The sequence below is a fragment of the Poecile atricapillus genome, chromosome Z, assembly GCF_030490865.1.
Source record: "Poecile atricapillus isolate bPoeAtr1 chromosome Z, bPoeAtr1.hap1, whole genome shotgun sequence".
NCBI classification, from domain to species: domain Eukaryota; kingdom Metazoa; phylum Chordata; class Aves; order Passeriformes; family Paridae; genus Poecile; species Poecile atricapillus.
The window spans coordinates 20,022,800-20,044,643 of NC_081289.1; the positions used below are offsets into that span (position 1 = coordinate 20,022,800).

Consider the following 21,844-nt stretch of genomic DNA (forward strand, 5'->3'; position numbering starts at 1 on the left):
CCAGACAGGAGTAACAACCTTTTAAACTTATTACCATGTATTTTAATATGAAGCAGAGAATGGGAGGTGTTAGCATTATGAATATGTATTAGTATTTTGGGTATTCAAGACTTTTGTAAATAAATAGACACTGGAATCTTTTGTGAATTTGCAGTGCGTCTTAGGGGACTACCCCAAGTACCTGCCCTGTGCTGATTAAACACATGCTTTCTAACTTTAAACTGTTACAGTCTTTTATCCATCAACAGATTGATATTGATACTAGATCAACATCAATATTTAGTAAATCACTATGAGTTTGTCTTCCATCTGAGGCCCAGCAGCACCCACTAGTTAAACAGTCCTGGACCACTCAGAGCCCACTAACATCAGCAGCCACAATGCCCAGCACCACATAGTCCCAGCTATGTTCTGCTATGCTTGTTCTGTCATCCTGCATCCTGTTAGGATGCAGCCACAGTTACCACCAAACACCTTGTGTCAAGGCAGTTAAAACCTCCCTAAGCCTGTGCTAAAGGGCCCTGACCCAAGGAATCTTAAAAGCCTGTTTAGCCCCAGGTATTCCAACCAGGCAGCCCACAGAGACCCAAACATTTTATTGGCTGTTTCCAACAAGCCCCTATGCTGCAATTTTTCCCACCAGGGCTTGAGCAAGGGCCCTAGTGCCCCTCCCATCACTTCACCAACTGGAAATGCCCCAGCCCTTGGTGACCCAGACTTATCACATGTAGAGTTAGCACCCCAGACGGAACCTGATGATCCTTCTCAGGTGCCATGAATGGTGCATCTTACAGAGACTTCCCATTTGGAGGTAGATGCCACCATCAATGTCATCACCATCTGTGTGTCCTTATGGGCAGTCAAAATTCTGCCTTCAGTTGATCACAATGGAGGAGACCACTTCTCTCACCCTCTGCAGCATCCCTCAAGCTCCAGGAGCCCCTTCAGCCCTTCCCAAGATCAATCAAGTACGGCTTCATTAAAAGCCAGCCAGCCTGAGGACCTGTTTTGGAGAGGTTCTAACCTCTGCTGCAGAATAACTCCTACACAATTCTGGTCAGGTCTGCACAGCAGCAGTTTATCACTGCATGTAGCTGCAGAGCTATGCACCACAAAGAGCAGCCAAGTAACAGTCTCTGCCGAGTTGCACCTTGCCCAGCTGGGGCAGTGACAGTTTATATTTATACACCTCTGCATTACACGTCGTTTTTCACAGGACTACAGGTACATGTCAGATAAGCAAAATGCAGCAAGCTACCAAAAAGAATGGTAACATACAGATTACTTCAGATAAGCTTCAGATAAGATACTTTTACAAGTATTTCTCTCCAATAATTTGGCCACTCTTGCTCAGTGAGACCATTAGGCCATGATGCAGATATTTCTAACCAGAAAGACCTACAAAGGCCTGCAAGGTATTAGCTTTTTTACTTCCACAAACAGAACCACTCACAGACAAGAGCTTCCATGATGCTCCTGGGAAGGTACAATCTCCAGGTACTTCTGAATCCAAGTCTCCCTACTTTGGGGACTCTGAGAAGCACCTCCCCTACCTCCAGTGACTCATGCTGTTAACATGCCCCAGAGCCCCAGAACATCCTGCAAGCCCCAAAATCCATCATGTCTCTTCTCAGAGAACTGAAAAAAGTGAGTATTCACTTGCATCCACTTCCCCTTTTAACAGCCTCAGCCAGTCAGCTCACAAGTCCAGTGGGTCCTGGCATCTGACCAAGGCTGCTGGAGCAGGACACTCTGCATCCATGGGGGTAAAGCAGCTCAAACAATACCCTGATTGTAAAAGTTATCAGTGATGGATGGAGAAGGGGAATCATGCTGCACTTGGTGTAGAACAATGCTGAGACTAGCCTGATTCAATAATCTCAAACCTGAACATTCTGATGATGTGAGGAACAATGTTTCCTGGCAAAAACTGGCACAGGTGAGGATGTAACAAAGCTCCTGATAAAGCAACCAAAAAGTGACAGTACTGATAATTTACCTGACATTGCTGAGCTAAAGGCAACTGAGCTGAAACAGTTGGCCCAGAAACATCTGACTGACAGTCGACCACTATAAAAACCCAGTCCAAATTTTTAACAGCAGGGACCTTTTATAAATGTAAAATGCATAACTAAAGGCCTGAAATTTGGATCTCCAACAGTCTATTTAGTGTAAGTCCAGTTGCATTCAAAAGAACCAGTACAGTTCACAAATACTATGGTTTATTAAATGCAACATACATGGCTCTTTTGGAGTGCCAGCAGTATCTGCATAAACTGCAGAGTAGCTAAATATAGCCCTAACAATACAATGGCAAGCACAAGTTCAATTTCTCGCATCAAAACACTCTGCATAGCCGAGGACACAAGTCTAACCAAAAGGTGCTCCTTCTGCAGAGGGCAAGGAAAATGTGTCCCAGCAATTTTCATGTCAAATCCTCATCCCCAGCTAAAAACAAATTACTTTTATACCTTATTAGCCATTATTGTGCAGAGTGCTGTGGATGGTCCAATTTTCTGCTCTTAGGGGTTGTGTTGTATGCAGTATTTCTTGGTAGGAGGTATACCTGGTAGCAGTTGTACAAAACATTTCCTGGTACTGAGACTGCACTGCTCCTTTGCCACTTTACATTCCTACCCAACACCATGGCAACAAAAACCTCCATCAGGTTTCCATGTCTGCTGTGACCACTGATGCTCTGATGTGTGAGCTCCATCTCATACTGAGCTTTGCTATTTCACTGTTTTATGCTTCCAACACTCTTAACATACTCCCTTCTAGAAGTGTGTGTGGAGACACCTCCTTTGAATGGGGATAATCCAAGGTTCTTTCCCAAGGCTGAGTTAAAAAGATATGCACACAGACATTGGTATGAGTAAGCAACACCAATCTCTACTTGATTATTTTGTCAGCTTTAAAATTATCACTGTAATAATAGTTAACTATCTATACTGTGTAGTAATTTATTTTGGTTAAGGTCCTTTAGTCTAACTAGTATTATGATCAATATTATCATCAGTATTAACACCATAAAAAAAATTAATATTGGTTTGCCTTCCTTTATCCTGTGGGATGAAGCTGTATAAAGATTCAACTGCACCTTAGAAATTCTTTAGGCATAAACCTTTACTAAGTCTGTGTCTAGAACTGGATCCAGCCACACCCAGAGTCCTCTCTGAGGAGGAGTTTAGAAAGCAACAGGGTCCCTTCAACACCCTGTGACTCAACAGGAGAGTACACATGATAAACCTTGTGTGAAGCTTCCATTCTGCCTGTGACAGCTACCTGTCATAAATTTATGTCAAATAAAATCATAAAATTATTCTTTTAATCATAAAGTTATGGCAACATAAATTTTGCCCCCTCTCTGCCTCACAATGCAGTCACAAAAGCTGCCAAAACAATCAATGCCATTTACCTTTCCTCTTATCTATGCGCAGTCAGTTTAGACATTAAAGACGTTCCTCCAGTGTCCCACCCACTAGGCCTACCAAGCTCACTTTTTTGGGGTTTTTTGTTTGGAGATGAAGTGAATACACTTCATTCTAAAATGGCATTAATTATACTTTTACTCATTTACCTCAGCCATGGCTATAATCCTGCCATTGATGCTAAGGTAGCTCGAGGAATATTAGCTGAAACCTCTCCCTCTCCTGATGTGTCTCATCACCTGTATCTTGCTGACTTTCCTGGCACATATAGATAGGAATCTTATATAAGATACGACTCCAAATTTCAGCCCTCAAAGAACACCAGGAACTTTCCATCTCCCTGGTAAATGTCAGGGTCCTGCCCAGAATGTAAAGTGTTGGGGTTATTTTTAAAGGAATCTTTTTGCATGCCAGTACTGAAGGTACTTCTGAAAGTGTCTTGCAGTCTGTTTCCCTTACCCAATATACTCCTTCCTGCAAAGGCAAATATTGAGTCTCCTAGGTTCTTCTGTCATGAAAGGCCCAGGTTTTAGTCAGCTGGGTGACTCTCTATTCCTTGTTGTGCACATATTGCACCTGTGACTGGAATATGCACAAACACTTCCAACCCTTCTCAGAAAAATATTCAACAATATCAGTATCCATTTGCGCATTGGTATATAATAAATGGTATTTATAATAATTAAGCTAAGCAACTCATCAAATAACTGTACCCTCACCACTTATGTGCAATACAACACACGCTGATGACATAGGCAAGAGGTAACTGTACTACCACTCTGAGTCAATAAAGTGGATAGACTGTAGTCATGGGATGAGCTCAACTCCTTGACCAAATTATTGACAGTTTAGCTCAGGCTCACAAGGAAGTAAAGGTCTAGGCCGTAACCAGGTGTAGTCAAGGACTTTTCTAGCGCCAACCTATTATTTGAAAACCCATATAGGAACAGGGTGACACAAAGAGCTTTGATGTATAAGAGCTGGGAACACCAGTCAACCGAATAACACATTAATAGCAGGTAGTTCTTCCAAGACTAATTAGTAAGGAACACATGAAATTGTGGGTGCAAGGAATTTCATGCCTACCTTTTCCATGGCATTTAATTTGACTACAAGCCAGCCACTTTATTCAACAAATATGAAAGTTCAGGTGAGCGTTTTTTTGATCTCTCCCAGCTGCACGGTTGTAACCTCTCCTTAAGCTGGGTCACCTCTAAGTTCTTCCTTGCTGAAAGACTCTTTACCAACTGCAGATCTCTGGTGATTGACATTGTGCATGATTTTGTATCATAGAGCATCAAGATAATGTATTAATACTTTTGAATTATTACTGTTATTGAATCTGTACCGTAAGATTAAAGTGCTAGGGCACTTTCTTAAGCCTCACTTTTACATCATTTCACTTCAAATAAAACTACTTTTCCAGCTACCTGTGCCAGTGGTTCCCTAAGTGGTCTAAATCTCCTCTGCAACAAGTGTAACTGAGGCACTCACAATAGCTCTAAAATATTCATTGCTGAAAGTTCCCGTTAATAGAGCCAAAACTCTTTAAACACACATTTCATTGCCAGCCACTGTGATCACAGCTATTTCGTACCTCTGCAGAAAGCAGTTCAGCAAACAGAAGATTCTAAGAATTAAAAGGACAAAAGTTCAGCTGCAGGCTAGCAAAACTTTGCTCTCCTGTTTCTGCTTCGGGACTTGTAGCAGCATGTCTCATTTAACCTAAACTATTTAAATCTAATTCAGCACATCTGACTTACAGTGTTACAGAAAAACAGCCTGAATCAACTAAACGTACCCAAAAAAGAGTACATAAACATCCATAATTCTCATTTTCCTTTCTTTATAACTGTATTTTAGATGTCACAACAGCACCAGCACACAGGAATTTTCTTGCCCCAAAATTCTTAGCAGTTACATGAGAGATAATTTGTTGGAAATTACTGTTACATATAGGTAAAAACCTCATAAAAGAAAGACCTTGTAAAATCAGGCCTTATTACTTCAGCTAAGCTAATAGCTAGCCTAAGTTCCCATGAGAAACCTGTCAGCTTTCATGAGAATGGAATCCTGTAACAGCGCAAATCTCTGCTTATTTCTGTGAGAATGAATTCTAAGACCATGACAGTTAATGGCACCTGCAAAAATAAGAAGTCTATCCCATGAGAACCCATGAAGAAAAAATGTAAACACATCTAGAAAGAAAAAAGTTTCAAAGGCATGTACACTAGCCATGACCAACCAATGAACTGAGTTCCAAGGATCTGCTGACCTATTAGACTCAAACACAGTGCCTTCTGATAGCATATAAAAATGAGCTGTGTGCAATAATATTCTGCATGAAAAAATAAGTGTCTTGTCTGTCTCTATTGTGACAAACTACCTTAATCTCAGATTGCCAATTAATCACAGAATATTTACAGTAAATTTAAGCATACGAAGACTAGCAGTCACTTCTCTTTGCAGATTCCCATTCCACCATTTCCAACAGTGTATTTCCCCCTTTTACCTATCAACTTTTGACAAATCCTGATGGGATTCATCCAACAATCTTTAAAGAGCTGCTGATGTTATCTCTAAGTCTCTCTTGGTAGTTTTTGAGTGATTATGGGATTCCGGAGAAGTCCAAGCTGACTGGAAGCTTCAATTTTCAAGGGCAAGAAGGAGAACCCTGGAAGGTAGAGGCCTGTCAGTGTCACTTCAGTGTCTGGTAAAATCATGGAAAACATTTTTCTGGAAGGTACTGAAAAGCACTTGGAAGACAACAGTCTTCAGCCACAGCCAGCATGGCTTCTTATGGGGAAAGTTAGCTTGTCACACCTGATTTCCTCTTACAACAGGGTAACCCACCTAGTTGATCTAGGAACACCAGTGCACAAACCTTTTTGGACTTCAGTAAAATGTACATAGGATGGTTAGGTTTTACTCCTGTAACCTTCATGTCACATCAGGCTCTCCTTCCCAGCCTTCCTTTTTGTTTTCAGCATTTTCTCCTCCAAACACCAGGACTCTTAATGTGATTTCATTCAGTGTTATCCAACACTGCATAAACAGTACTTTTCAGTTTGTTAGTGGGGTTTTTTTGTTTGGAGATGAAGTGAATACACTTCATTCTCAAAGTCATTAAAGCTCAGGCAGAGCTTTCTCTTGCCTCTGGCATGCCTTTTGGCTCTACTGTCAACAGCAGCAACTCGAGAAGCTGCATTTCCCAATCAAAAACTATTTCAGAGTGAATTTTGCAACACCTGTCTGCAGCAGTGTTGCGCACCCAGAGAAGCAGAGCAGCCCGGCTCCGTGTGCACAGCAGGACATTCCTCTCTACCACGGATGGCTGGTGCATGTGGAAGAGATAACCCAGGCAAGGTCAAAGGCCGGGCAAGGGGTTATCTCTGGAGCCAGAGGGGCCAAGACACCCAACTAAGAATCAACATCTTGGTCTGGGGAGCAGATGCAGGAAGAGATAAAAAAAGTATCTTTGACCAAAAGACACTGCTCTTCACAACTATAAAAGCCAGAAAAATTATTACGGAGATAGAACTCTTACACACTCCCTGGAAATGGGTAGGGTGGCTTCTCCTACAAAGCTTGGACATATCTTTGTAGATACTTTTCCAGAAATTGAGAGGAAAGATTTGATATATGGCCCACCAGCAACTGGATGGTAAGATACATTCAATCTAGCTGTAATATAGGTACCTCAATCATGCTGTATTGTCTATCTACTAATAGCATCTCTTTGTTTATCATGTGTGGTAAGAAGTCTGGTTGAAGTCTTATGTCTGCTTCCCTTGGTCTATTCAATAAATCATTCATTTTGTAATAGACCTAAATGGACATTAAGAACTTGCAGAACAAGAGTGAGTTTTTGGGTGTTGGCCACCTCGATTAAGTTACTGTCTACTGTCAAAGGCCTGAGCAGAGGGACTGGTTTAAACTCCCCCCTCCATTTGTAACGGTGTGGTGACCCCAGCCCACCCGCAGTGCCTGGCTGAGGCAAGAAGGCACCAAATCACACCAGCCCAGAGGTCTTGTCTTGCTCTCTTCTGCCAAGGAGAAGGCAAAGTCCACCAACGAGTCCTAGCCCTTAAGCAAGTACCAGCCACTGGAGCTGCCACCAACAGAGAGATAAAGGGAGAGGAGGGGGGCTGCCACGATTTTTCCTTTGTCTCCCCCATGGTAGGCACCATCTTGGGGAAGCAGTCACTCTGCCATTTTGAGTTTCTCTTTGTTCCCTGGGAATCTGGAGATTTCAGCAACTTTCCAAAAAACTGGTCCTCTTACTGTTGTTTTTTGCCTGTTGCTGTTTTGGGTTTTTTTTGTAAACTGTTATTTTTTCAGTTATATCTGTTCTACTTGTTTCTCTTTATTGATGGAAAGGGATTGGTTAAAACTAATGGGAGATAACTCATTTTAGAGTGTTCTTCTTAAATTGTTTTAAACCAAGGTTGATCAAACAGGACCTGCCTTTCATAAGCTCATGTTGGCTGGGCCTGATTCCCTGGTTGTCCTATAGGTGCCATGTAATGTCACTGATGATCTGCTCCACAATCTTCCTCAGTACAAAAGGCTGTAACTGCTATTATAGTGCACTATTTAATAAATTGGTATTTTCTACACTAGCTTAATAACTGTCAGGAAGAGATTGGTTTTGGTCACCCATTCTCATGACCACGGGCAAATTTCTTTCACTCAGCCACAAGGAGTTACCAAGAGAAGTATCCCCACTTAAAGGAAGAATCTGCACACACAATCCTAGACAGGTTGTGCTAGAAATCCCTATAATAAAAGAGATAGCTTGGGCTTTTATAGGATAACATGACTGCCTGTCAGTCCTACTTTGCTAGGCTAGCCCAGCAGAACATAATTCATTTAAAACACACGATTAGTACTACCACTCATTGGTTCCTTTTATCAGGAAACATCTGTCTCCCACATCCGTGCCACTGCCAGTTCGCATCAGGAAACACCAGTTTCTTTACATCCTCATATTGTTTAATTTTGAGGTGTTTCAGTCAGGCTGATCTCAGCATTCTTCAACACTAAAAAAAACATGACCACCATCCCTCCATCACTGGTGATTTTTGCAAATAGCATGAAGTTCAAGCTGTTTCACCCACAGTTATACAGAAAGAACATCTTGCTACGCTCACAAGTTTCCAATTTTAGTATTTATGTCAAAAAAATTTTGAAATTTGGTTTCAACAAGGATGTTTGATACAGATTTCTGCTTATCGCATGTCATGGTGACAGCAGAAAAATGTTGAAGTACAAAGGTCTGAACAACAGACCTTGGGCCAAAGTTGACCTCTAGATGAACCTTCCAACCAAATGGTATATGTATCTGCTCATTGGCAAAAACATGGTTTCAGTACTTAGAACCCAGGCAAGGCCAAATCTTGCCTTGGTTGGGAGTGTAAAATCAAAGACAACTCCCTTGGTTCCTCCTTGAGTCCTGGCCAGGCTTTGGAAGAAACCCAATAGGAGAAAGAAATCATATGTTCCAGCACTAGAAGTTACGGTGGCTTGTTTATTCAACAGAATAAAAAGGGGACCCTCTCACAGCTAAGTCAGAAGCCTCATTTCCATGGGTGGAAACACCTGCAGGATTTTCCATTTACCAGGAGTAGTTCTCCAGCCCTTTGCTGTGACAGTGGCTGCCCCCAGCTGATGCTTATCCTATCATATCCTTTTGTAATTCTTTGCTTTTTCGTATTATATTAAATTACACTTATTTCTTAAGTTGGTGTCTTTTCTGATCCTGCCCATCAGCAAAACAAATGTAGAAAAGCAACAAAACAAGCATCAATCTCTGAATGTGCCTTAAATCTTGGTGGGAACCCAGAAATTCTGCAGTTGAGAAATTACAATTATGTAATTCCATTTTAAGACTTATTTGGGGAATAGTACAAAAATTTAAAAAATCAAGAAAAAGTCATTCCATGGCATCTGGCATTGGTCCCAATCCACTGTCCTAAAGCTAATAATTGCACCCAGCAACACTGTCACAAGTGTCATGGGAACTGTGGTCATAGTCAACGGGTCAAGAATAAAGAAATCATTCTCCTCACCACAGTTAATGCAGATAATCACCATTCCATGTATCAACAACCAGAAGCACTAGATACAAAAAAAAATGGAATTTGTCATAAGCAGCATCTAAACTGAGCTCCAAGAGGTTATTCTGGAACCTAAAAGTGGCTCTTCTGCAAGCACTATGGACACCAGGCATTTGGAGGAGCCATGCTTCACAAGGAATTTAAATATTCTAGTTCTCCATGGTACTAAGCAACAAACACCAGCAAAAGCGATTGTTCAGTCATTGTTTAGAACAAAATGAAATCTTCAAGATTGTATTCAATTCCTTGATTGCATCAACCAAGCATTTATTGCTCATACTCCACAGAGAAAAAAAAATATGTTCACTTTTGAGTAATAGTTGCAAGCCTGAGAAAGCAATTTTCAGCAGAAAAGATTTGCAGGGAAAAGGCATTAATAACACAGACTGGATTCATCAGACAAACTGACATGACCAAATTTTCCATTCAGAATCCTACAGATGAAAGCTTTTCTAATGGTAGCATCAGACTCCTTCATACAGGAATACCCTTGCCTCTGCAGAAGAGTTGATGTATATAACTGAAACACAGAGCTGTAAGTATTATCTGTAGCTCATGCTTTTCTAGTTGAGAATATTACTATGATGGAAGAAGGTCAGCTAAAGATGAAGCCAAGTCCAAAGCTGCCTTTTCTTGGATGGAACAACATTTTTTAGAAAATACCTGCACCCCTACACTTGAACTGCAAATTTTTATTTACCATAATACTGTTCTGCCAGTGGACATGGTTGGCACAAAAGACACAAACACCAACTTTAAGGAATAAGTATAAATTACTGTAGTTTAAAACAGCAAAGAATTACAAAAGGATAAGCTAAGCAACGCAGCTAATCACTACTACAGAAGATTGCCTATAGTAATTAGGAAAGGTACATCACCTAATATTTTATTATCATCCAAATCTGCACTTCAGCTGGGGAGCTCCAGCCACAGCAAAGGACTGGAGAGCCACTGCTGGTAACTGGAAAATTCTTGAGGTATATCCACCCGCAGGTGAGGTCTCCATCTTCACTGTGAGAAGGTCCAGCATTTATATTGTTGAATAAACAAGATTCCATATCTTCTAGTGCAGGAACATCTGGTTTCATTCTCTTCTTGGGTTCCACCCAAAGCCTGGCCAGGGCTCAAGGAGGAACCAAGGGATTTGGCTTTAACCATATACTTCCAAACAAGGCCAGGTATCTGATTTCATGGCCCTGACTGGGCTCTAAACACAGGAAGAAATATATTCTTATCACACTACATGTTTTACTAATGATCATGCATCTTTCACTAAAAAGTGGATACAAATATTAGGCAACGTTTGGTTGGAAGGTTCATTGAGAGCAAACTTCAGCTCAGGGCCTATTATTCAGGCCTCAGAACTTCACAGAAACAAGTGAAATGCAGAGAAACCATGAACATGCTTCAACCTTTGAGGAATTTCCAAATTCCTTTCAAGTTTCAATGCATATTTAAAGAACTGTCTTATATCCTCAGTAGTTGTAGACATCATCCCCTTTTAGAAGTACTGCTTGCTAATCATGCAACGCCTAATGACCACTCATGGGAGACAACTCTGCAATCTATGTACAAGATACTGACTGAAGTGCAAATTAAGAAGTTACTTGAATTTTGGTCATTGAAATCTTTCACAATCACATACTAAAAGAGCCTTTTGGCATATTTGCATTTTATGGAGACCATTTACATCCAGCATGAAGGCTTAGTGCTACCTTCAAGATCACAGGAGTGTTTTTAAAAAGTACAGTTTCTCTTCTGATTGGTGAAGTTTCCTGCCTGCTATAAGTTACAATATCAATCCTTCCATTAAATTACCTTCCTTGAAATTCCTCAAAGTATAAATTCCTACAGCCTTTTTGCTCTACATTACCACTGTCGTATGCAGTTTTGAAACTCCTGAGAACTTGAATTGCTTATGTTTATCAGAATGACAAATGATAGTGAGAAACATACCAGTAGTGTTTAGCAAACAAATGTGTGAAAAAAAAATCCAGTCCCTTTCAGCAATGGGAAAGTACTACAGTTTTTTTTTAAAAATGCATGTAACAGTATTTAATATAGCTTAGAAATGTTTTGAGTAACAAAGACAGGTTGGTAAGTTTGTACTTCCTTAACCCTATTCTCTTCCCCATTTCTACCTCTTTAGTCACACTGATGCTACCACTTGTGGTGCTTCAGGATGAACCAAAGTAGACAATTAAATGGCATCCACAATTTCACTTTTAAAAACAAAAAAAGATCACTTACTTCAGCAATCCCATGTGTCTCTTCAGACAGATGTGGAGCGTTCACTGGAGGAACAGGAGCTTCTCACTGGTCTTGGGTCCTAGAAGGGACAACAGTCTATAAGCTTCAAGTGCTGCTTTTACCAAATGAGCAATGACCCGTACCAACACCACCACCAGAGTCTCCTATGTCCTGATTACCAGTAATATATCAAAAGGTCCCCTGGCAGATTTTGAATTCCAATTTCCTGTGAAGAACCAGTCTCCTTTCATTAGTGTCCATTAACAGTTTAAAAAGGCAAAGATTAGCATTGCCTACTGCTAAAAACTATAATGGGTGTTTTTACCATTTTTCCTCGCTTTTCTTTTTTCTTTCCTTTTAAGTCACCAGCAGGCTCTAAGGTTTTTCACAAGCTCTCATAGTCATGCTTAGCAAAGCTAAAACTCCTCTAGGAATTAAGAAAATTGAATTGCACCTTCTTGGCTTTCTGCTCCCTCTTTTATTCCTTTTGCTGTCTTGATCCATGCCTTTTAAATCATGGGGTGGGGAGTACTCCTCTCCCTCTGACAACTGTTAGTCTTCAACACAAAGAAGAAAGGCTCAACAGCAAACTAACAGGTTAATTATTACAAGACCACAAATGCTGTGACATTTGGAGTCTCACATCTCCAACCCACTGATATGTCACTCATGGCTGCAGCAAATGAAACCAAACAAAAAAAGGCAAATAAAACAGTTGGGAAAGGCTGATTTGTGTAAATTTTAGAAACTTATAAAAATATTCTCCTACCAAAACACCTTAGCCTGCAGAAACAATCCAAGTCAGCAATTTGTTGGCTTGTAAAGAGCCTATGTTTGAGGGACAGCCTCCTGCAAATCAGAGTATTTTACCAATTTACAATTATTTTTTTGAAGATTAGTAGGAAGGGGGAAGAGCAAGAAATCTGTGTTTTAAGTAGAAATCATAACCACAACACCAAAAATAAAATTTCTAAAAGTCTGGCAGATCAATGAACTGGAGAAAGTTTTAGCTTTTACTTAGAAGGAAACCAAAACACCCCATAACAGACTTGATATAAAGCATGCTGTAATGCTTTTTTTTTCTTCTATCAAAACATGAGACAATATATTATTTCCTGGAGAAAAGAATACTGTTTAAGCTTAAACTGCAAAGAGGGCTGGATTCTTGAACTCACTGCAGTGAGCCACACAAACACTGAACTAATGGTTCCTGGTAAACATCTTGGGAAGCAGTTGGCAATAAGTTTTCCAAGACTTTGAACCCTGAGATTCAGGGGAACTTTTATACTGGCATAGGCATCAAGAGTAAATTATTTAATTTTGCAGACAGTAATATAAAAGCAATCATTATCACAAGTCTGTTTTCTCTGCCAGGAACATCTAACTGAATGTTTTGGGACATCAGTTGGCTAGTTCAAGGGAACAGAGTGATAAGAGCCCAGCTAGGAGTTTTTAATGTTTGTAACAAGTTTTACTCCCATCATTCTCAGATGAATATTTTCTCAGGAGAAAATATTTACCAGGAGTCACAATGAGCTAGGTTTGTTTTATTCTATTTTTAAGTCCTCCCAGAAGGCTAGTTAAGAGCAGGGAAATGCCCAGAGTTACCACGAAACTCCTAGAAAGAGTTAAGTCAGCCTCCTAACAACTTCTAGGAAAACAACTGCCAGCATTCCTATGGGCCTCTGAAACACATCCAGTGCTCCAGCAGAAAATCTACTCGTGTTCTACCTGATGCCTTAGGTTTTCATTGATGCCACGGACATACAAAGCACAGGAAGAAAATTGCTACAGATTGATGGGGTACTTGCACTTTTTTCTCCCATTTCCATCTGCCTCTGCATGGAATAAGCGAGTTAATTCTATCAGCTACTCAGACAACCCAAAACACAAACAGCGAGCATTATACCTCTTTAAATCCGTTTGGTGGTTTTTTTTTCTGTAATAGTATAAACAGTTTCATCAGTCCAACCACAATACACGACTGCAGGTGTCCCTCTTGCACAAAGCAGAGCACCGGCTCCTTACCGCACACCCTGTAATGCCCATCTGAGAGGCTGAAGCAAAAAAAATCACTAACGCTGGACTTTCATCTCAGAATTTAAACACAGGACACTCGAAATACCCGGTCATCAACCCCGACACTGATTACTTTCTCTCGTCAGTTTTGTTTGGGGGGGAGGGGATTTCCTAGTTTGTTGATATGGGTTGGGTTTTTTTCTCAGTATCTTTTAACCGCATCTCCCTGCATTGTCATATCCTACGGAGAAATACAGCAAACAAACCTCTGCCTCCTTAAAGTGATCGGGGCGGCGGATGTTCCCGGAGCCTGCGCATCGCATTGTCCTTGTTCAGGCACTCGCAGGACACTTACTAATTGACGTTAATTGGTTCTGCGAGACGAGCAGCGGACTCGCTGCGGGCCCCGCGCTCCGCCCGGGCCCCCCGCCTCACCGCGCCCGGCCCGGCGCTGCGCGGCCCCCGCTGCTGCGGGCCCGCGGCCTCCCCGCTCCCCGGCCCACGGAAAGGGCCCCGCCCGCCCCGAGCCCTCCGCAGAGGCCGGCAGCTCCCGGGGAGCGGCCCCGCGGGCTCAGGGCAAATGAGGACAGGACGGCACGGCCCCCGCCCCGCTCGCTCGCTCGCTCGCTCTCTCTCTCGCTCCCTCCCTTCCTTCTCCCCACCGGCGCGCACGTCCTCACCGAATCCGGCCGGCGACTCGTCCAGAGCCCCGACTGTCGGCCCCGATGGGAGACGGAAGGAGACCCTGGCTCCGGGCAGCGGGGCGGGAGCTCCGGGGCGGGGCAGAGGCGGCGCCGGCGCGTCCTGCCCGCCCAGCGCGGGGTGTGCGGGGCCCGGGCCGCCGGGGACGGCGAGCGCGGTGCTGAGGGCTCACCCGCCGAGAGCCGCGGTGGATTGAGCCTCCCGGATCCCTCCAGGCTGAGCCCCTCCTCCCTGCCGCTTTCCTTCCTGCCTTCGCAGCTCTCCAGAGGGCTCCCACAGCTCCCTGCTGCAAGCGCGTCACGTTTTTTTAACAATCATAGAGTGGTCCTTTCGTATTCCCCCACGGGCTGAGGACCCATTGAGACTTCATATTATAAATACTCTGATAAAATAATCGATTTAATAATATAAAAGAGGTGGTTATGATTGCAAGTAGAAAATTGTGAAGTATAAGGTATAGGAATGTCAGGAGTCCTGTGTGTAAAATATGCAGCAGAAACCTCGACAAGAAGCTACTGGACGTTTTATGTTTTGTTCAAGAAACTCTGGAAACCATCATGCAGACCAGTTACACTGCTTGGAAACCCCTACCCTTCCCATCTTGATTGGAATATCAAGGATTCCAATCGGTAGGTCGGAGCTCAGTAGAGATGCCCTATTGTCTTAAGGTAGGAATATTGATGAAGCTATTTAACTAGAAAAACCAGTTGTGGTTAAGGTTAAATTTAAGAGCAGGAATATTTTTCATAAAATGTAAAAGAAGTTATGTAATGATGACTCAGCAGAAAAAGTATATCAAATGGATGGCTTTTGTTTACTAAGCAGAACATTCTTGGAGGAGTAATTCCCTGTGTTTCTTGCACCAAAATCTAGAAGTGCCTGCTTATTCACATCGTGTGGAAAAGCTGTGCTGTGAAAAGCCAGTGTCTGTAAAGGAGAAGGAGGAGTCCTGCAAATTTATTCCAATAAAGGGAGAGAGTACACTGGGCTGTACCTCTGTGGAGTGTTTCACAAGGTTTTGGAGGGCACAGCCTCCTTTTATCTTAAACTCCTGAGCGCATGTTGCTATGTTCCTTTCTCCACTGGCTGAGGTACTAGGAAAGCACAGACTTCCTGAACCACTGACTAAATATGCACACAGGGTCATTTTCCCCTAACGTTCAGGCTTCCTGAGTTCTGCAAGAGACTTTGTGCGGACCCCTTTCTCCTATTACTCTAAAGCTCAGAAAATCAAACTGTCTGGGTCCAACTCTCTGGGTTCTGTAATTTGCTCGGCTTGACGTTCGTAGAGACATGAAGACCCATTTCCCCTAAAGGCCCCCACAGTCATTTTTGCAGAACCTGACTGGTTCTTTCAGTCATTCCTGAAGACAATAACACCCTATTTCTCCTGTCATTAGTGAAGACCCCCACCCATCCAGTTGTTTGTGAAGATATTAGCATATATATTTCCTATCAACATGAAATTGATGTTGGATAAGTTTCTTTCATGCCATTTGGTCATATAACTGGAGACTAATAAAAATTCACAGGAGTTATCCCCATGCATCAGTGTTAAGTTTTATTCCTGCATTTTGGTAACAGCTTGACAATGCTGAAGTCAAACATTCCGAGGATACGAAGAATAATGTTTTCTGGCAGAAACTGGCACAGGTGAGCATGCAACAGACAAATTTCCTTATAAAGCAACCAACAAGTGATACTACAGATAAGGTATCTAGAATTGCTGGGCTGACACAGCTGCCCTAGAATCATATGACTGGCAGCCAACAACTTGATATTATAAAAGCCCAGCCTCTTTTTTTTTTTTTTTTTTTTTTTTCATTTTCTACCAAATTTTGAAGTATTAGAAAGCAGGCATTCTTTATTGCATCACTGGTCACCTGGAGGATTATTTCCTCTAATTGTGTGTGTCATGACACTTTACAGCAAAGCATTTATTCCACCGTGCTCATATGTGGGAGGAGGAGGAGAGAGATAGTGCTGAAGGTAGTCCTGCCCCTGATAATTGCAGCTGTGTTAATTACCAAAGAGTGGGAACAGCCTTTCCCTCATAGCTGTGTCCAATAAGGATGGGAGTTATAAAAGAGTAGGTTAGTCGGTCAAGTTCAGTTGGAGTCTGTTGGCTATGCTGTGGGAGGACTAAGTGTGCTGGTGCTGTAGCAGGGCTAAGATGGGTGCTGAGAGCTGGCCTGCCACCCCAGTACTGCTCTGATGATTTATCTGGATTCTGGGGATGCTTTCTCAAAATAGTGCTTTCATTGTGATGATGGCCAATAGGGTGAAGTGCACTGTGGAGTCAGAAGAGTATAAAGATGCTAGGTATGGCCACAACAAAAACGTGGATTAAGTTTGTTAAGGATCTGCTTTGTGTTGTGTCTGCTCCAAAAACAACATCACAATGACATTCATACATAGGGATTACAGTGTCCTGGCTAAGACATAAACATCACCTTTCCTAGAACTAATTTCCATGCATCTACCTCTTACTCTTACTGGAAGTCATCTTATGATTGTAGAGGGTTGTCTAAAGGGATTTCTGGTTGTCCTACTCACCGAGTGCCCTCAGTGTTACAGATGACCATGTCTTGAGCTTCTCTTAGGGCATGTGGTGTTGCTTCTTGTTACATGGCTTTGCCACAAAAGCCATTATATCCCTCATTTTCTGTTTATCCACTGGTTCCAGCTACATTTAGCATCTTGTGTGTCTGCTTTTACATTCTGGTATCTGCTTCTTTGAAATACACTGTTCCTTTCTTTGGACTAGTAAGGTACCATTATGTTCTGTTCCTGGCTAGGCCTGTGTAGAACACTGGGGCAACAAGGAGTTAATGTTTGAGTCTATGTCTCAAACAGCAGTAGCCACTATAGCACAAGTGGGCAAATTAGAACAGGCTGTGGCAGGAGAGGGGATCTGTATGCAGGAAGAGCATCAACTTTCTGGGGCCCACTCCTCTGTTCTGATCCATGGAGACTACCACACACAAAAGACAGTGCAAGCACTGAGATGAGTTCCAGATGCAGGCATGAACTGTTGAGCAAAGGATTGAGACCACTGAAGACCCTCAAAATCCCACAACCCACCTCTAGAGAGGTCCTACAGAGAGATCTAGATTGACTGGAGAGGTTTGGCAGTCATCCAGCTTATGAATATATCAAGAGCAAGTGCTGGATTCATCACCTGGAATAGGGGCAATCCTGGTTATATGTGCAAATTGGTGACTGTAAGAACTTAAAAAGCACAGTTGCCTATCTGAAACACTGTTAAGGCTAGAGAAGGACTTGCAGTAAGATAAACACAGAAAAAAGGAATTTGTCACAGGAAGGACTCATTCCTGGCCTGGTGGAGGCTATATCTGGTTAGCACATCCTGGTTAATGCATCCAGACAAAAAATCCTGTTGTGGAAGGAAGCTGTGTGAAAGGAAGCAACTACTCATACAGATATCACTGGTCAAACAAAGATCGCCCCATATTATGGACAGACAGTAGCTGTGACCAGCAAAAGCCCCTCAAAACCTTGGAGGAAGCATTCTCAGAAAGAGGACCTTGCCTACCCTTACTTTTGCATGCCATGGAGGCATGCCTGACCTCGCTTAATATATAAATTAGGAACACACCTCCATCTGATATTCAGCACTTGGACTGTATAAAGGTGGTACCACCAAAAGAATGAGTATCAACCTACCACGGAGAGCCCAGGGTGAGGAAGGACCAGTGGGACACCCTTGGATATGATGCCGAATTTTGCCCCAAAAGGCGATAAATAACTGTCTAAGAGACGCAGTTTAAGTCAGATAGACAGGAGGTATTTTATTAGCAACGTGCACGTTGGGGAAATCTCTAAAGGGAGTTTTCCAAAGTCTTACAACAAAAGCGTGCCTTTTATACAGTTTTAGGTTTGGGATTACATCATGTCCATGCATATTCATATGGGGCGTGCCGTAGGCGGGGCGTGGGCGGAAACTTCTATTTTGAGGATCTTTTCGGGGGTCGTTCCGGTCGGCCTTCATCGTGGGCGAGGGTCTCCGAGGAGTCTTCCTCCTTAAACTTTTGAACTTCTTTCCAAATTTGGTCCTTTCCCGGTGTAGTTGGCCGAGTTCCCAACCTCCTAGGGCCAACTTATCATATTGACATTAGGCATGCTTTAGCTTCGGCTTAAATTACGCTTAGTCCGGTGATTTTTTTATCCTTCTCTTTCCCTCCTGTCGTTGTGTTTATTACTTCCAGATGTTCCCTTCATATTCTATGTTTTAACCCATTATTTCTCGAAGGCTATCTATTTTATGGCTTCAGATACATGGATGGTGGATCTGATTGATAATTCTCTCTCTCTCCCTCTCTCTCTTCTCTGTTTTCTAGTTCTTTTTTCTATCTCTCTACCTCATGTTTGTTGTTAAATGAAATCCATATATTTGACTCCAGCGTATGGTCTCATTTGCACCTTAATTCAGGCAGTGGCATCTCTCACTAGTAACAGAGATGTGAGGCTGAAGAACAGGCCCATGAAAAGAGATCTGGGGGCTTGGATTGATGGCAAATTGGGTATGAGTCAACAATATTGCCATGCAGCCAGAAGGGCCAACCACATCATGGGATGGATATCAAGCACAGTACTTTGAGCTGTTTAAAGTAGGTGATTGTCCTGATCTGCTCTGTACTAGTGCCACCTTGCCTCTGTAGGGAGAGTTCTGTGTGAGTTTTAGGCACCTCAATATAAGAATGACATCAAATTACTAGAGAGTGACCAGAAGAGAGTGACCAAGATGGTGAACTGGCCTCAACTGTAACCTTTAGGAAGAGTGGCAAAGGCCACTTGATTTCTTCAATTTGAAGAAGACTGTGGGGTGTCCCCATTGCAGCCTAACACTTCCTTGAGGGGGATGTAATGAATGAGTATTTTGGCTGCTAAAAGACTCATCATCAAAGTTATTACTAAAGGAGGTTTTAAGTATATTTGTGAAAGTGTGGCTTAACAGAGTTCAGTGGCAAAGTTTACTACTGTTGCAGAACATACTACCACATAGAATAAACCATATAAAGAAAAACTTGATCAGAACATATTTTAAATAATTTTGATAGACTCTGGGTTACAAAAGGATAAGAGTGAAAAAGGGTAAGGGAGACACTCCCATTGGGTCACCATATTCAGAATGGATCCCCTTGCCAAACAGCCTCAGGTTTGCTCAAGGGTTTTGTCTAAAGGATTTAGAAGCACTTAATCATTATTTTAACAGAAAATTATTCAATAGAGTTTACTAAAAGCAAAGTAACTGAACTATGAATCTATTGGCAATATTCATATGGTATTGCTCTAGGGTATCTAAAGCCATTCAAACTCTCATACACACAGACAGAAGGTAACATGTACAAAGGTACCTATTAAAAATTCCTCCCACACCGAGGTCAGTAAACTCACATGGAATGCCTTTGCATCTCTCAGCAGGCTGAGCCTTGAAGAGTGGTGTATCAACCCAGGTCCTCTTGTCAGCTTTCAGTGATGGTCCTCCAAGTACCAGAGTGTGAGAGCTGGTAGGGTCTGAGTGGTGTCTCACTTGGAGTGAGAGGCTGGTACACAGAGCCTGCTGACATCCAGGAGAGCTCTGAGGGTCGAACTTAAGACTGCTGCTTACAGGGCTGCAAAATGCTTGGCTTCAGTCATCTGTGAGTCTTCAGAATGATTCAGGCAAGAAATGTGTCCAAGGTTGTAAGGGCTCTTCTCCTTTGTTATGCAACAGAAGCTTCTGCTAAGGACAGTGCCTTCCTGCCTTAGTCATGCATGAGTTTCTGATAAGATTGAGGGAAGCTGCATCTAAGTCATTCTTCAAGGCTTAGTCCTAAAGAGAATTCCAGAGATTGTAGAGCAACCTGAGGAGGGGAGGAATGCACCACCAAAGGGACCAGTGGAGGAGGAGGTGCTGATCTCTCCCTGGTGATCAGTAAGAGGAAATGGAATGAAGCCATGTGTGGAGAGGTCCAGACTGAACTTTAGGAAAAGGTTCTTCACTGAGAGGATGGCCAGTCAGTCTTCCCAACAAGCTTCCCAAAGAATTGCTTGTGGCTACAAGTCTGTCTGAATTCAAGGACCATCTGAACAACACTGTTTGTCATATGGTTAGGTTTTAGTGTGAGGAGCAGAGAGTTGGACCTGATGATCCTTATGAGTCCCTTCCAACTTTTGATATACTATGATTCTGTGATCTGAAAATCAGTTGCTACAGAGTTGAATATCCTTCTCAACATGCCAAACGGGTTTCAAGAGCCTGTGCAAATGAGGAATTAAAACTTGTTTCTGAATTAAAACAAACTTAATATCATGCCACGTTTCTAATCACCCTTGCACACATATCCAGACACTTCACAACCTTGCATCACAGCAGAGATATCAGAAGTCTGTTGCAGCAGATGCACTTGGGATGCCCATTGTATATTGGTTTACTTGTTGCCCAAGGTTTTATGGTTTCCTTTCCAGCAAGTGCCTAATCTTTTGGAGATCCTTGACCTTTGCATTGTCCAGATTCCAAGATGCCAGAGCATGCCACCCAGCCTAGTGCTGTTGGTGTGGCACCCCTGCCCCTTCCTCCACTGTCAGGCACAGCCTCTCCTTGGTTAAGTATGTATACTTGCACAGTATCGTGGTCAAACAGGAACTGCCTACAGTGAGGTGTGATCAGCACTCTGTGAGTCAAGTTATCTGCCTCCCAGGCTGAATTTTCTCACCTTTTGTAAATATAACTAATGTTGTCAGATAACATTTACAACAGAAGTTGCATAATTAAGAACTTTGGGTTTTTTAACTGATGAGATCCACCCAAATCACTCAAGCATTGTGCAAGATCGAATCTCCTAATAAATATGCATTAGGTAAGCAGAGACTATGCATTAGATGGGTTCCTGTGAATTTTACTTTGTAAAAGAGATAACTTTTTGTCCTTCTGTGTGTTTCATTTGTGGAAACCTACTCCTTGTACTCTGCAGGAATTGGGTGTACTGAGCCCTGGTGTAAGCTATGGCTGAACTGTGGACAGGAGAGCACTTTGAAAAAGTAAGGGAGTCCATGACACATTACCACCATTCATTAATTAATTATTGGAAGGTGGTATCAGGATACTCAAAGGCTGATGCAGTCCAGCAATTATATGCATTACATTGCATTGGGCCAAATTGCCAAGGTAACAGTGTTGGAAACACAGGTTGAGAAGGTGTTGGAATGCATGAAATAGAAGCCTCTCTGAGTCCCTGAGAGAGAGAAAGGAATGCAGGGATTGAATTGGAGCCTTGAGAGAAACTGAAATATATTAAGCCACAAACATGAAGTAGGAGT

At 42.4% G+C, this 21,844-nt stretch overlaps 1 protein-coding gene and 1 long non-coding RNA gene across 6 annotated transcripts in view; one reads left to right on the forward strand and one right to left on the reverse strand.

Annotated features, from left to right (window-relative positions):
• Window positions 1-16,082, reverse strand: part of LOC131573159 (retroelement silencing factor 1-like) — a 28,419-nt gene extending 12,337 nt beyond the window's left edge. Inside the window, exons 1-3 of one of the 5 annotated variants that reach the window (XM_058826829.1) lie at window positions 14,500-16,082; window positions 11,801-11,879; window positions 5,944-6,105 (exon numbers count right to left, since the gene is read on the reverse strand). The gene's annotated coding sequence lies outside the window, so the exon portion shown is untranslated. The other 4 variants (XM_058826830.1, XM_058826826.1, XM_058826827.1 and 1 more) reach the window with 4 other exon arrangements.
• On the forward strand, window positions 15,067-20,487 carry LOC131573163 (uncharacterized). The gene is made up of 3 exons (XR_009276140.1): window positions 15,067-15,189; window positions 16,106-16,174; window positions 19,964-20,487. It is a non-coding gene; the product is annotated as an uncharacterized LOC131573163 (long non-coding RNA).
• Window positions 20,488-21,844: the final 1,357 nt, after the last annotated feature.